The following is a 12,965-nucleotide window of genomic DNA, read 5'->3' as shown; positions in this document are numbered from 1 at the left end:
GAAGCCTGTTCTGCCACCTTCTAATCATGCGTGCACAGCCAAGACCAAACCTCCCAGGTGCTGCGTCCTCACAGCGTTCACTGTTTGGCTTAGAAGTCTCTCACGTGACAATTCTGCTTTAATCAGTTCTTGGCAAAACAGCCAGTTGGTAGTGGGTAAAAAGTGCACTGATAAGTAGTCTTGATATTAGAAAATGGGTTTTTTGAGGGCCAAGCATTTTCTGTGTGTGTGCGCTAAACACTGTGGTAAACGTCTGACAAGGATTGAAACATTCAGAACTAGAATAACCCTTTAGGGACTTCCCTGGTGAACTCCATGCTTGTGCATTCAACTGCCTACTTGACTTTTTATCAAGGACTGTAAGGGTCTGAAATTTTACCCTACCTGAAAACTAAGAAGCTAGCCTGCCAGTTTCATGGTTGTTGTCAGAAAACACGGCATATTTAGGTCAAAACAACAAAGGACTTTATTACTCATGGCACAGCAAGTGGCATGAGATTCATGTTCACGTCTGTCGGTTCCCCTCATTCCTCAGGTGCCACGGGGGTTACATGGGGCAGCCCAGGTGGATGCTGGGCACACAATAGGTTTGCATCACATTTGAGGAGCCCTGAGCATAGGGACCCCAACTCTTTTATAATGGACGATAAGCCTGGCTGACCTTTCCCTAAATGGAGACATTATCTTTATTATACTGGACAGTAAGCAAACCTCCCCTCTGCTTTGGAAAGAGGCACTCCTATATTTCAAGGATGTTCACTACATAAATATCTTTGAACAGCCAGTCTGGAACAAGGGCTTTCAGTGCCTCTGCTCACATGATGTGCAGAAATGAAGAGATCCACAGAAAATTGTCTCCCAATAATATCCACTCCTTACTTCTATACTCTCTTGGCTTCTGGGGGATCTTTTTGTAAGTGAGACACTTTGATGACTCTGACCAGTAGCGGCTGGGACCAAATCCATTCATTTTGTCTCATACAGCAGTTACAGCTACGATCGACAGAACCCAAGCAGCGGGATGAGACCAACCCATAATACTGACCTCGACCGCGCCCCCCAGCGTCCTGGACTCAACCAGCTGAACAAATCTCAGAAACCATCGTTGTCATTAAGGGTCTCTACTGACCTTTCCACGTGGTGCAAGGCATTCCCTTGGGTGCAGCAGTATGTAATGATGATTGCACAGTCTCTGCCTTGGCCCACAATTCTGACACCCATTAGAACTGGCCCACGAGTTGAGGCTGACCTGACTACCTCCTCGGATCAAACTGCTGATCAGTTTCTTTAAGGTCAGGACAAATTTTGTAGCACCTTTTCTAACTGGATGACTCCCATTGTAGGGAAGACTGTCTGCAACGTGAGTATAAATAATGAGGCAGTTATCCCTCTGGAAGGTTCCCCTGAGTAGCCAAGAATAGCCTCATTTGGAGGAGATCTCTGCAGTCATCTTAGGGCTACAGGACCTCCTGGTGGTGTTTCCTTAAACTCTTGAGGGTCTCTTAGGCCCACCCCTCTAAGGTACAAGTCCATGTGGTTTTGGAAAGGAGGTAAATTAATGCTTGGCTTCTACACAAGAAGTGTGGCCCCAGAAGGTCACATGGATCCAACAGAAAGAAAATGTTGTTGACAATTGCTGGAAACCCCCTAGGGTGACACAAATCCGTGGAAGGGCACAGGTTGCGTGCCTCCCCAGAGGCTGGTAAGCCCTAGAGTTCTTAGTTCAGCTTGGATTATGAGTCTAGTCCTTGCTTTGCTGCAAGCCCAGTTTGCTCATTTTGTCCATGCCACCAACTAGCAGCATTTGCGCCCCTCGTGGAATGACTGAGCAATGTCTACAGGAATGGGGGTGGGGAAGGTGTTCATAGGTGTTGACAGCTGGTTTGTGTGGGAGATGCAGGAGTTGGGGGCATTCCCTGCTGTTTCCGGTGGCCTCCTCTGTCAGGCTAAGAGGACGGCAATCAGATCATGGTCAGAGCTATCTGGCCATGGGGATGGCAGACTCAGCAGTCAGTTCAATTTAAGGGACTTGCCAGAATTCACTGGGGCATTTTCATTTGTGAGGAAGGTCTCAGGGGCTGTTCTGAGAGACAAAGATTATTAATGTCTCTCCCTTCCCCACCCCTCACCCCCACCCCTGCCCCCCAGCCCTGTACCTGGGTATTTCCATTTCTCCATCAACCACAAAATCAGTGAGTAGCTGTAACTTCACCTTTTCTAATCATCCTCTACTCTACCCAGACCTTTTGTCTTGAACGGCCACATGCAAAAGGGAAAAACGCATCTTTTAAAAACTTCCAGAGATCTCTTATGCTCCCCAACCTTGGCCCACGTGGGCCATTGCAGAGGGACTCTGCGAACAGTGTTCTCCCCCAAGTGGACCTTATCTTCAGAAAGGCGGAACTATGGTAGACCCCAAAACCAGGAAAGCAAGAATGAATGGGCCATCACAATAACGCAGCATCAATCCGTTTTCATCCTTGGTTTGAATCCTCAAGGTTCGGTTTCCCAACAGAATTTTCATCTTGGCTTAGTGCGGCTCACTTGCCCACCCCTGAGGAAGAAAAACTCAGCTGGCAGTTCTGCTAAGACCGTCTGGAATTGAGGAGGGCAGTATCTCAGGGGAAGAGGGAAGGATATTGATCAGGCAAACCCAACACATGTCCATTATAGGAGGTTACATTTTTTGTCATGGTTCCCTATTAGCACCTTCTTGACTGTTAAGGGAAAATCACTCATGACACTTGGTAAAGATGGTAAAGAAGACTTCATCCTTGGGGGCAGAGGCGCTGCTACAATGGGGTTTTGTAGTACAGGAGAGAGATCTGACTCAACTCCGAATACAACAAGGACAAGTGGAGATTTAGAGCCAAAGAGCGGGCTGAAACATCAGGGCAAGGGTGGGGGCATTCTGGCTAAATCGAATGGACAGGATTATTGCTGAAGGCGGGCCAGGGGAATAAAACATCAAGGGTGGGAGATAAGGAATTTGATCAGATATCAAGGGTAGGGGATTTTCTGACAAATCGACTCAACAGGATTCTTGCTAAAACTGGACTGAATGGGCAGAGCCACTGGACTAAAGAACAGAGCCCGAGATCAGGGTCTCGTCAGAAAGAGGACTCGAAGGAGCGTGACTCCACTTTGGTCAAGCAGACAGGCTTCTTCATGGCCCATCCTATTTGTTGTAGTCACACATTTCCCTAATTCTTTGATCAAACACACAGTGAGTGAGAAGCATTAAAACAACAACAACAACAACAAGAACAGCAAATGTAAGCACAGGGGCCGTGCAAGGATTTACCTCATCAGATTTGATTCCATGATTGAGTCGCTACCATCACTTGACTTAATTATTGAAATAAGATGTAGTGTAGTAACTCATGACATTTTCTTGAGTAGAAGAATATGTGGTCTTTCTAGACCTGCACCGTACAAATACTACAGCCAGCAGCCACACGGGGCTACCGACCCCTTGCAGTGTGGCTAGTTTACACTGAGACATGCTGTAAATGTAAAACACACACTGGTTTTCAAAGACGTTGTATGACCAAAAGTCAGACGGTACGGCAACTCCGAGACTGCAGACACTGGGAGTAATGTACAACTGACGGGAGCAGGACTGAATAGAGGAGGGTCAACTTGTTAGTCTTGACGTCAGAAAGACCATGGGGAGAAGTATACTTATACTCCTGGAGTGTGTGGGCAGAGGCCAGTCAGGATAACTTTTTTTTTTTTTTTTGCGGGCCTCTCACTGTTGTGGCCTCTCCCGCTGCGGAGCATAGGCTCCGGACGCACAGGCTCAGCGGCCACGGCTCACGGGCCCAGCCGCTCGGCGGCACGTGGGATGCTCCCGGACCGGGGCACAAACCCGCGTCCCCTGCATCGGCAGGCAGACTCTCAACCACTGCGCCACCAGGGAAGCCCAGGATAACTTGTTTTGTGATTCTGTATATGGACAAAACAATTCATTGCGTGCTTCACATTTTCAAAGGAAAATGATCAACATGTGTACAGACCACAGTCATACATGAATCATGTTTGAAATGCATTTTGACCTACCCCAATCCAGCAAAGTGTATCCTTGCACTGCTTAGCATCTCTATTTTGTTATTTGGCTGCTCTCATTCTTGAAATCCCAACACAGATCCCACCCCTTGCCTGAGGACTGTAAACTAACTACCTCACTATCAAAGGCCAAAGTGATTTATTCAAAACAACCTAAGTTTGAGTGGATACAGTGCCAGGTGCTGCCCTGGGTGCCGGTGACACGGCAGTAAACAAAACAGGCAAACATCTTGCTCTCATGGAGCCCATATGTCAGTGGTCTCACTCTTCTGAATTTTTATGTTTATTCTTTCTTCCATTTATCAGACTGCTCTTTCTTTTTAGTTATCTTTCCATATATGTACGTATATATGTATTACGGTATCAAGGGGAAAATCCTTTCCTTATCAGTATTAATATAAAGTTATTATGGGTGTTGTTTAGAATTTCACTTTTATCTTGGAGGTATTTCAGGTGATCCCCTTGGAGGACTGGTTAAACCTTCTGTGGCAGGAACTTTCCTAACGAGGGCAGTAGTGTGAAAGGTGAAAAAACTGGCATTCTTATATTAAGAAAAAGCATCACAATGCCTTAAACACAGATACGCTGTTCAGCTATAAAAAGTCTACAAGGGTGTCAAATGTGTGTGGCCAACTAATGGCCTTCAGCTCAGAGGCTGAAGAACAAGGGGAAATTCCTCTAGTTAATGACTCTCCTTGATGGAGGCTTGACAATGGCCTTGACCCATTTACTGTAATGTGTGAGTAATTGTACAAGTTAAGAAAATTGCACTGGGCACTTACATTTCCATGATACCATCAAGGAAACTGTTGTTCTATTAAAATTTTGTAGTTCCTGATTTAGGAATAAGGCTAATGAGCAATTCTGTATCAGGGTCAAAGTAATGGGATAAAAATGTAATGAACAGTTTATTTGTACTTCTGGAGTAAGCTGAATTGTGATTAATGACAGTTGGACACTGGTAACTGTTTTTTATTTTTACGTCATAATAGAGATATTAGAAGGTGGGTAAAAGGCTTTGGAGGAGGCAGAAGATTTATTTACTGATGACTGAGGTATAAACCGCAATTTGTGCTTGGTGATAAGATTGCCGATATTTACTGATTCCTTTCTTGGCATGTCAACAGGATTAAAAAGTAACTAGAATGAGTCCATTGTTTTTCTTAAATGTTTATGGAGCTATAAAACTCTCAAGTTTTCTTTACAAGACAGGATTAGGCATTTGGGGATAAAGTTAGAAGGATGCGTATCGCTCAAAGAGGTTACAAAGTGAGAAATGTCCGTTAGAGGAAAGCTAATTTTTATAACCAACAGATTGACTGGACTAATGAGCGTTGTGTCCAGGATGGAAAAATGCAATACATTCCATGACTGGTAAAACTTGCTCTATAAGGCTGCCCCTCTGTTGCACAAACTATCTTCTGTACAAGGCATAACAGCATTCAGAAAATCAGTTCACAGAACTGGGCTGTTGACATTGCCTTTCATCTCCCATCCACTCCACAGCTGCACGCCTGCCGTCCTCAGGTCACTGATCATGTTCTTGGAATCTGCTTGTCCCCCCGAGTGGGAGGGACCCCTCAGGGACAGCTCTTCTTCCACAATATCAGTCTATCTTCCTCCACTCTTATCTCATACTTAACTACGTGGTCACGCCAGATAATGTCACCAACTTTCAGGAACCAGAAACCACCACCAGATGATAAAATCACTGGCAAACAGAAGGAAGAAATGCCCTGTGTCTTCTTTCACCGTTCAAGGCAGAGCCAGCGTGGTGAGCGCGCTCAGGACACTGCGGTCCTTTTGCAGAATCAGGCACTTCAACCCTGTAGGTCCTTGGTAGGGCTGCATGGTGCCCAGAGAAGACAGGAAGGGAACGCACAGTAAAAGGGAACAGATGCGCTTCAGCTTCATGGGAACAGAGCCCACATCTATTTTTATTTCTACTTTTATCTCACCCCTGTAAACCTACATGATAGCACAGTGCCTGGAGCAGAGGAGAGTAAGCTCTCCAAATCTGATAACTACTGCTATTCGTACTACCAGGTACTTTCCACAAAGGCCCCAATGGCACAGCTGCCCCCAGCTCCCTCGCTGCTCTGTGGAAGGCCTGTTGTACTTAACACAATGAAGAATCATACTCTTAGGTTAAACACATTTAACAGGGTCCAGATGACATCAGCCATGCTGTATTGTAGGACCTCTGAAGGTGACTAGTGTTTACTTCTCTTATTAAGAGGATGGCTCCCCACATACACACTACTGTACATAAAACAGGTAAATAACAAGGACCTACTGTATAGCAAAGGAAACTCTACTCAATATTTTGTAAAACCTATAAGGGAAAAGAATCTGAAAAAGAACACATATGTATGTGTGTGTGTATATATATATACATAAACACACATATGTGTAACTGAATCACTTTGCTGTACACCTGAAACTAACACAACACTGTAAATCAACTATACTTCAATTAAAAAAATATTAAATTAAAAAAAAAAAAAAAAAGAGGATGGCTCCCCAGATCTCCCTCTTCGACTCTCTGAACCTGCGCCTGGAGTCCGGCACCAGTACTCCATTTACAATCATGAATTTCTTATTATCACAGAAAAGATATCACGAGAAACAAAAGTAAACATCACTTATCTCCCTCGTTTAAAATGTAAGGCATTCTCTCTCTCTCTCTCTCTCTCTCTCTCTCACACACACACACACACACACACACACACACACACACACACATTCACAAAATCAAAACCCATAACAAGACCTTTCCCTTCTAATTACTCAGCCAGGTCATTCTTTGCGCCTGCCGCTGCTCCATTACCACACTCCTCCTTGCTCTGCCCCCAACCCCATTCTGTGACTGCAGTGCAACCAGTGATAGCACCTTCTATCCCCCTCCAGAAGTCTGATGTCAGCACACTCTCCCCCTCTTCCCCGTGTCCCCAGGCGCTAGCAGGATTTCCCCTTGTGATCCGCCCTCTCAGCGCTTTCCCACTCTTCTCAAGGGGAAGTAACCATCACTTCTCATCCAGGGTTGTCATGTACCTTCTACACTGTAATGGTCAGCCCAGTTAAGAGATTGGGAACTGAAGGACCTGTGTCTGGTTACATAGAAAACAAACTCTGGGGCTTGGTACACATGACGCCACCACATGGGGGTAGAATTAGAGGTTGAGGAATTGCCCGAGGTCTCACATCTGGTTAGAAGCAGAACAAAGACGTCCAGACATGAGGAATGTTGGAATTGGATAGGATGTCAGTAACCATCCATCTCAATGTCCTCAGCTATGAAGAGTTAACACACAGACGCACACTACAAGGGGGATTCTCTGGCTAAATTACTTTGGTTGTTTCTTGATACCCAAACCCAAATGATGACTCTCCTGTGGAATCACCACCACCTCCCTGCGGCTGACCCACTTCAACGCAGCCTCGGTATAAGATGTCACGGGAAACCTGAAAAAACTTTGGGGCCAGCCCAATACCTCAACTCCTGCCGAGACAACAGCAAAAGTTCATGATTCCAGGCCTACCTCTCATGCTTTATTTGTTACCTCCTAAATCTGGTAATCCCACCCTCATCTTCTTTCCCCCCCAAATCCACCACTTCCTGGGAACCTTCCAGATGTTTCTCACCTCTACAATCTAGTGGAAAACAACTGACTGAAACCACTGAGTGAATACTGATGTCAATTTTTCACACCGTGTATGCTATATAGCACCTGTTCTATGTTTTTAACAGGGTGCCTGGTTGCATAGGCCTCTGAAGGTCCAGTACCTGTAATAATTTGTAAGCAGCTGGAGGTGGATTTTAACTAGAGTTTATCATGCAAATATCTGAAGCAGTAAGTCACCAGACCAGTGAATGAGACAGGCACACCCCCAGAGGTTTGGACAGCCCTCCCTTCAAAGATACACATTCATGCTAGACAGTCACTCCCTCCCTGAGGCAAAGGATGGCCATCCAAAATCAGACTGTGACCTCAAAAAGTTGCTGCTACACTGTGCAGGCAGTGTTAAGGGACCCATTTCCTTGCCTTCACTCAATGCTAAAAACCCTCCTATTCTATACACTAGCTTCCTCTCAAAATTCCAACCAACCAATAGAGGCAAATGGGTAATTTTCTACATGATAACAAAAGTTCAAGGGTATATATTTGGAAACAAATAATTTTGTACTCTGTTGGCTTTGTTATTTTAATAGAATTATTTATAAGAGAGGCATTTAGAAAGGGCTTTTGATTTTCCAATTTAAGTTTGAACTTATCCTAAGTTGGTCATTTATTCTCTCCCCTCTCTCCAGTGAATTTATTTCATGTCCTACTTTCTTTCACATGAGAATAATCTAACCTCAAAGAAATTCCATCTGCATGGGAAATTTGAAGGCATTTTCTCTTCTCCCATTGTTCATTAATTTTCTATTAATGAACAAATTCCTTGTAATTAGTTTAAATCGTAATATAATTTCAAGAGAACATTCACATGCAAAGCAATGTACTTTGATTCTGTACTCTTAGATTGACAACAAAGCTTTTGAAAAAATAAAGAGAGCATAAGTTAGTGGGCAGTTTTCAAATTCAACCATAATTAAAACTACATAAATCATATAATATGCATGTGGAATATAGAAAGGAAACACCAATTACCCCAAACAAGAGTTTGATTTGTTTGCACAAATGTTAGGGGAATCTTACCTTTTTTGAGACCTACGTTAATGTGGATATATTATCTGGAAAATAAAAATGCAACAAAATTTAAAATCAGGGTTTCTGCTTGAAATCTGTGAGCTAGAGAGACGAGGAAGCTTGGGGGTGGGGGAGTGCGTGGTGGGTTATATTACCAGCCTCTGTACAGCAGAATGTGATCTGTCCGTGGACGAGGCATTCTTGTCACCAATTGTGCTTTCTTTCTTCCCCAATCTAGGAAGTGTGCTAATAAATTGCTAGGATGAAATCCTAAACTCAGGCTTTCCTAAAACAGTATTCGGAAAAGTCTACCATCGTAGGTTACAAGATGAGAGGGGCCCTAAGGAACACAGGGTTTAAAATTACTTGATATTTATGAAGGTGCTTGAAGTTCTTGTACCCAAGCAAGGGTGGGGTTGGGTATGAAGAAACCACCAACATAATTCCGCCGTTAATCTCATTTGTAGTGTGTGTGTGTGTGTGTGTGTGTGTGTGTGTGTGAATTTGTCATAGCTGAGCTGTTTGTGCTCTCACTCTACTACCAGGCTGTGAAAAAAAAAGTTTCATGGTCAATGTCTCCACCAACATTTGAAATTATGTACAACTAGCTATTAGTATTAGCTAATTATAATTATTATTAATTAATAACTAATAATAGCTAATTAATTGGTTTCAGTATTTTTATTGTCTGTCTCATGAACTGGTCAAAAATAAAAGTTTTGCTGAGCAAGGTTTTTTTTACCTGTTGAAAGAGAACGGGAAATGGAAAGCACAAAAGGATTAAATTTTGAAATGCATAAAGTCTGATTCTACACTCTATTGGGCGGTCTAGTGGAGCTTGGTAACTTAGGTACCTCCCTACTGTTGTAACAGCAGATGCAGAGGCGTCCAGAGTGAGGATGATGAAGATGTTATTTATGGAAGCGAAAACATTTGTTCAACCTGAATTTGCCATAATTCAAAATGGGGATGCGGGCTTCGCTGGTGGTGCAGTGGTTGAGAGTCCGCCTGCCGATGTAGGGGACATGGGTTCGTGCCCGGGTCCGGGAGGATCCCACATGCCGTGGAGCGGCTGGGCCCCGTGAGCCATGGCCGCTGGGCCTGCGCATCCGGAGCCTGTGCTCCGCAACGGGAGAGGCCACAACAGTGAGAGGCCCGTGTATCGCGCAAAAAAAAAAAAAAAAAATGGGGATGTACTATGCCATCCCAGGTACTCTAAAGGTTTTACATGCCACAGTCATTTAATTTTTTTTAACCAAGATTAAACAATATCTGTATTTTTTTGTGTGTCTTCTGCTACCTGCTTAAAGAATGCTGAAAATCACACCTCTATCAATGAAGTGCTTATGTGCTGAAAACAACAGACACTCAAATTTCTTAATTTAAAGGGTAAATAATCAAATTTTAAATTATGCCCACTAACAACTGAGCTTCAGGGCACAGATAGGAGTTAACATTTGATCAGTGTTCTAGTTTTACCTTTTTTTTTTTTTTCAAATGGATGGTGTTATCTTAACAGAACTCCAAGAGTTCTTATATAGAATAGGGATGATCAGCATGACTCTGATGCTTAGCAGAGCATCTTGTCTAATAAGATATAAGCATACAGACATCAATTTTCAAATGATTACCTCCAGGAAATTCTTATGCTTAACATAACATTAATTTAAAAAATATTTATATGCAATACAAAGAATTGATGTCATCATTTCTTTAGCAGAATTATTACTGGCATTGTTTTTCATTCATCTTTGAGAGTCCTACTGAGGATGCTTGGTTCCCTTCTAAGTACTGAAAAAAAGAGACTAAGAAAATTTGGGGAGGGCTCCTTGGGTCACTCTTTCCTACCATCCCTATTGGTACATAAGGAAAGGGGGTTGAAAACCTGGAGAGAGGGAGCAAGGGAAATGGAAAGGTAACTGGCTGAGATGCCAGAATGAGAAGTTTCACCAAAATATAAGCTTTCAGGGAGCAGAAGATGGGATCTCTGCTTCCAGCTGGGAGCAGAGAGTATGGGAGCTTCAGCAAGAGAAACACGCAAAATCCCGATAATTACCAGGTTCTGGAAGGTTGGGGTCCCCCAGATAGCCACTAGGCTGCAAATCTTGCCTCTTCCCACTTCCATTAAAAAAAATAAAAATTAAAAATTAAACCCTACAGTGCCCTCTCCTTATCTCTCTTCCCTCTGCAAAGAGGGTAAAAATCAGGGAATCTCAGGTACAAAAAAAATGAGTGACCAACAATCACAAACATTTCAGGAAAATCAAAACATAAAAGAACAGCTTTAACATATGCTTTCTCCTTTTTTTTTTTTAAGAGAGAATTTGCACCTGAGGAAACTTCTTTTAAAGTTATCAGGACATTAAAACCAGCATAATTAAAATAATCATAGGGATAAACAAGAATATCACATCATGAAATGAGAGCAGGCAGTTACGAAAAGAGTTAACCAGATATCTTGGAAATACAAACAGCTACTGAAATAAAACCTTTCAAGAGATGGGCTGAATAGCAGAATAGTCACTGCTGAAAACCAAACCAGAGAGCTGGAATACCAAGGCAAAGAATCGTTTCAGAACGCAACACAAGGGATAAAAAGATAAAAGCTATGAATGACAGGTAGAAAAATCTGGAAGACAGATCTAAAATTTTCAGCACAGGTCCACAGATATCCCATTGATTTGGCTGTCATCTTTCCTGCTCTTCTTCATAGCCAAAATTCAAGCATCTTAGAGGTTGGGCTTTTCCCCAGAGTTATTGCTGGCTTCCGGCCCGTAGTGCTGGTTTGGGCCCCAGTTTTTCCCCCGGGATTCCCCTACCAGCACGTGTAACTTCCTGGGCTTCAGACAGGCTCCCCCAGGAAGTCCAGGACCACCAGCAGCTTCAGGGCAACCCGGTCCCACCCTGCGCCTCCCCAACCTACACTTAGGCACACGCTGCCAGTCAAGTGCCAGTCCGAAGCGACGCTCCCGGACGGTGAGTGACTCCAGGCGTCAGAGGATCAGATCTCAATCGATGGATGAGAAAGCTCCCGAGCCCTAGGAAGCCCGGCGGGGAAGCAGAGAAGCTGAGCACCAAGACCCCCTTTGAATCACAGCTCGCCCAGCCGTTTCAGGCCACGCCCATTCACCGTGGCCGCGCCCCCGATCGCGGGGTCTTGTGGGAGTTGTGGTTCCGCGCAGCCGCGAGACCGCCTGGAGCCAGAAGGCGGGAGCGATGGCGGAGCAAACCTGGAAGCTATGTACAGCTGCGGGGGCCGCTCCGCCTCCCCGGCCTCCTGGGCCACCTCAGCGAATGAGGCGGCACCGCGCGGGCCTCCAAAACAAGGAGGTGCGGGCGCGCGGAGCGGTGCGCCTTTCCATTCCTCTCGCCTTGGTCGCGCTCCCACATCCTTCGTTAGTGCATTTAAAGACTGCACTTCTTCTGCCCTGAATTTGCACGGCCCTGAGGGCCCAGAATTTGGCCTGAACTTTCCGAAGATAGGGCTGTCCTCCTCTGCTTCGTCTCACTGTAAAAAGAGGCTGCTTTCAGAAACCCGGCACCTGCACGGCCCACATTTGCAAACACACGGACCAAGACCTTAGAAGTTCCGTTGCTCACAGAACTGCAAGGTGAAGCTGCAACACGTGAACCTCCTGTACAGAAGGTGCCTGCCTTTTCTCCGGTCCTTCTCTTGATAAAAATCCCTGAATGAACCCAGTTCAAGTTTAGGTTGTGGTAAAGTATTCCAATCCCAAGTGCTGGATGCTGACAACTTTCTACAGATTTTGTTACTGAACCAAACTTGGGGGTCCCTAGCTGGCGCTAACGCAGTAAAGCCAGTCTACTGACACCTGGTGGTGGTGAAGGGAAGTGCAGCGTTTATTGCAGGCGCCAAGCAAGGAGTCGAGGTAGGCTCGTGTTTAAAAGGCCTGAACTCCCCGAGGCTTTCAGGGGAAGGTTTTTAAAGACAGGGGGAAGGAGAGGGCTTGTGAGGTGTGTGATCAGCTCGTGGACATTCTTCGGATTGGTTGGTGGTGAGGTTATTGGAAGTCAGCATCATCAGCCTTCTGATTCTAACAGGTCTGGGGTCTAGGTGCTTGTCAGCAGCACACAGTTAACTTCTTCCACCTGGTGAGGGTTTCAGTATCTGCCAAAGACCTAAAAGGACGTGGCTCAGAATATTATCTGTATCCCTTGAGAAGGAACGAAAGGTCCTTGATT

The 12,965-nt window shown here is 44.7% G+C and overlaps 1 protein-coding gene and 1 long non-coding RNA gene across 3 annotated transcripts in view; one reads left to right on the top strand and one right to left on the bottom strand.

Moving 5' to 3' along the window:
- The window catches only part of LOC109550918 (uncharacterized), a 53,438-nt gene extending 41,457 nt beyond the window's left edge, over positions 1-11,981 (bottom strand). The window contains exons 1-2 of the long non-coding RNA XR_002177610.2: positions 11,686-11,981; positions 8,772-8,806 (exon numbers count right to left, since the gene is read on the bottom strand). This is a non-coding gene — a long non-coding RNA (uncharacterized lncRNA). The remainder of the gene's footprint in view (positions 1-8,771; positions 8,807-11,685) is intronic.
- Positions 11,982-12,131: 150 nt separating this feature from the next.
- The window catches only part of EDARADD (EDAR associated via death domain), an 89,265-nt gene continuing 88,431 nt past the window's right edge, over positions 12,132-12,965 (top strand). For both annotated transcript variants that reach the window (XM_033842005.2, XM_073793645.1), the window contains exon 1: positions 12,132-12,408. The gene's annotated coding sequence lies outside the window, so the exon portion shown is untranslated. The remainder of the gene's footprint in view (positions 12,409-12,965) is intronic.

The sequence above is a fragment of the Tursiops truncatus genome, chromosome 16 (assembly GCF_011762595.2).
Source record: "Tursiops truncatus isolate mTurTru1 chromosome 16, mTurTru1.mat.Y, whole genome shotgun sequence".
NCBI lineage: Eukaryota > Metazoa > Chordata > Mammalia > Artiodactyla > Delphinidae > Tursiops > Tursiops truncatus.
The sequence above is the reverse complement of the archived record's forward strand: the minus strand, read 5'-3'. Positions and strand labels throughout refer to the sequence as shown.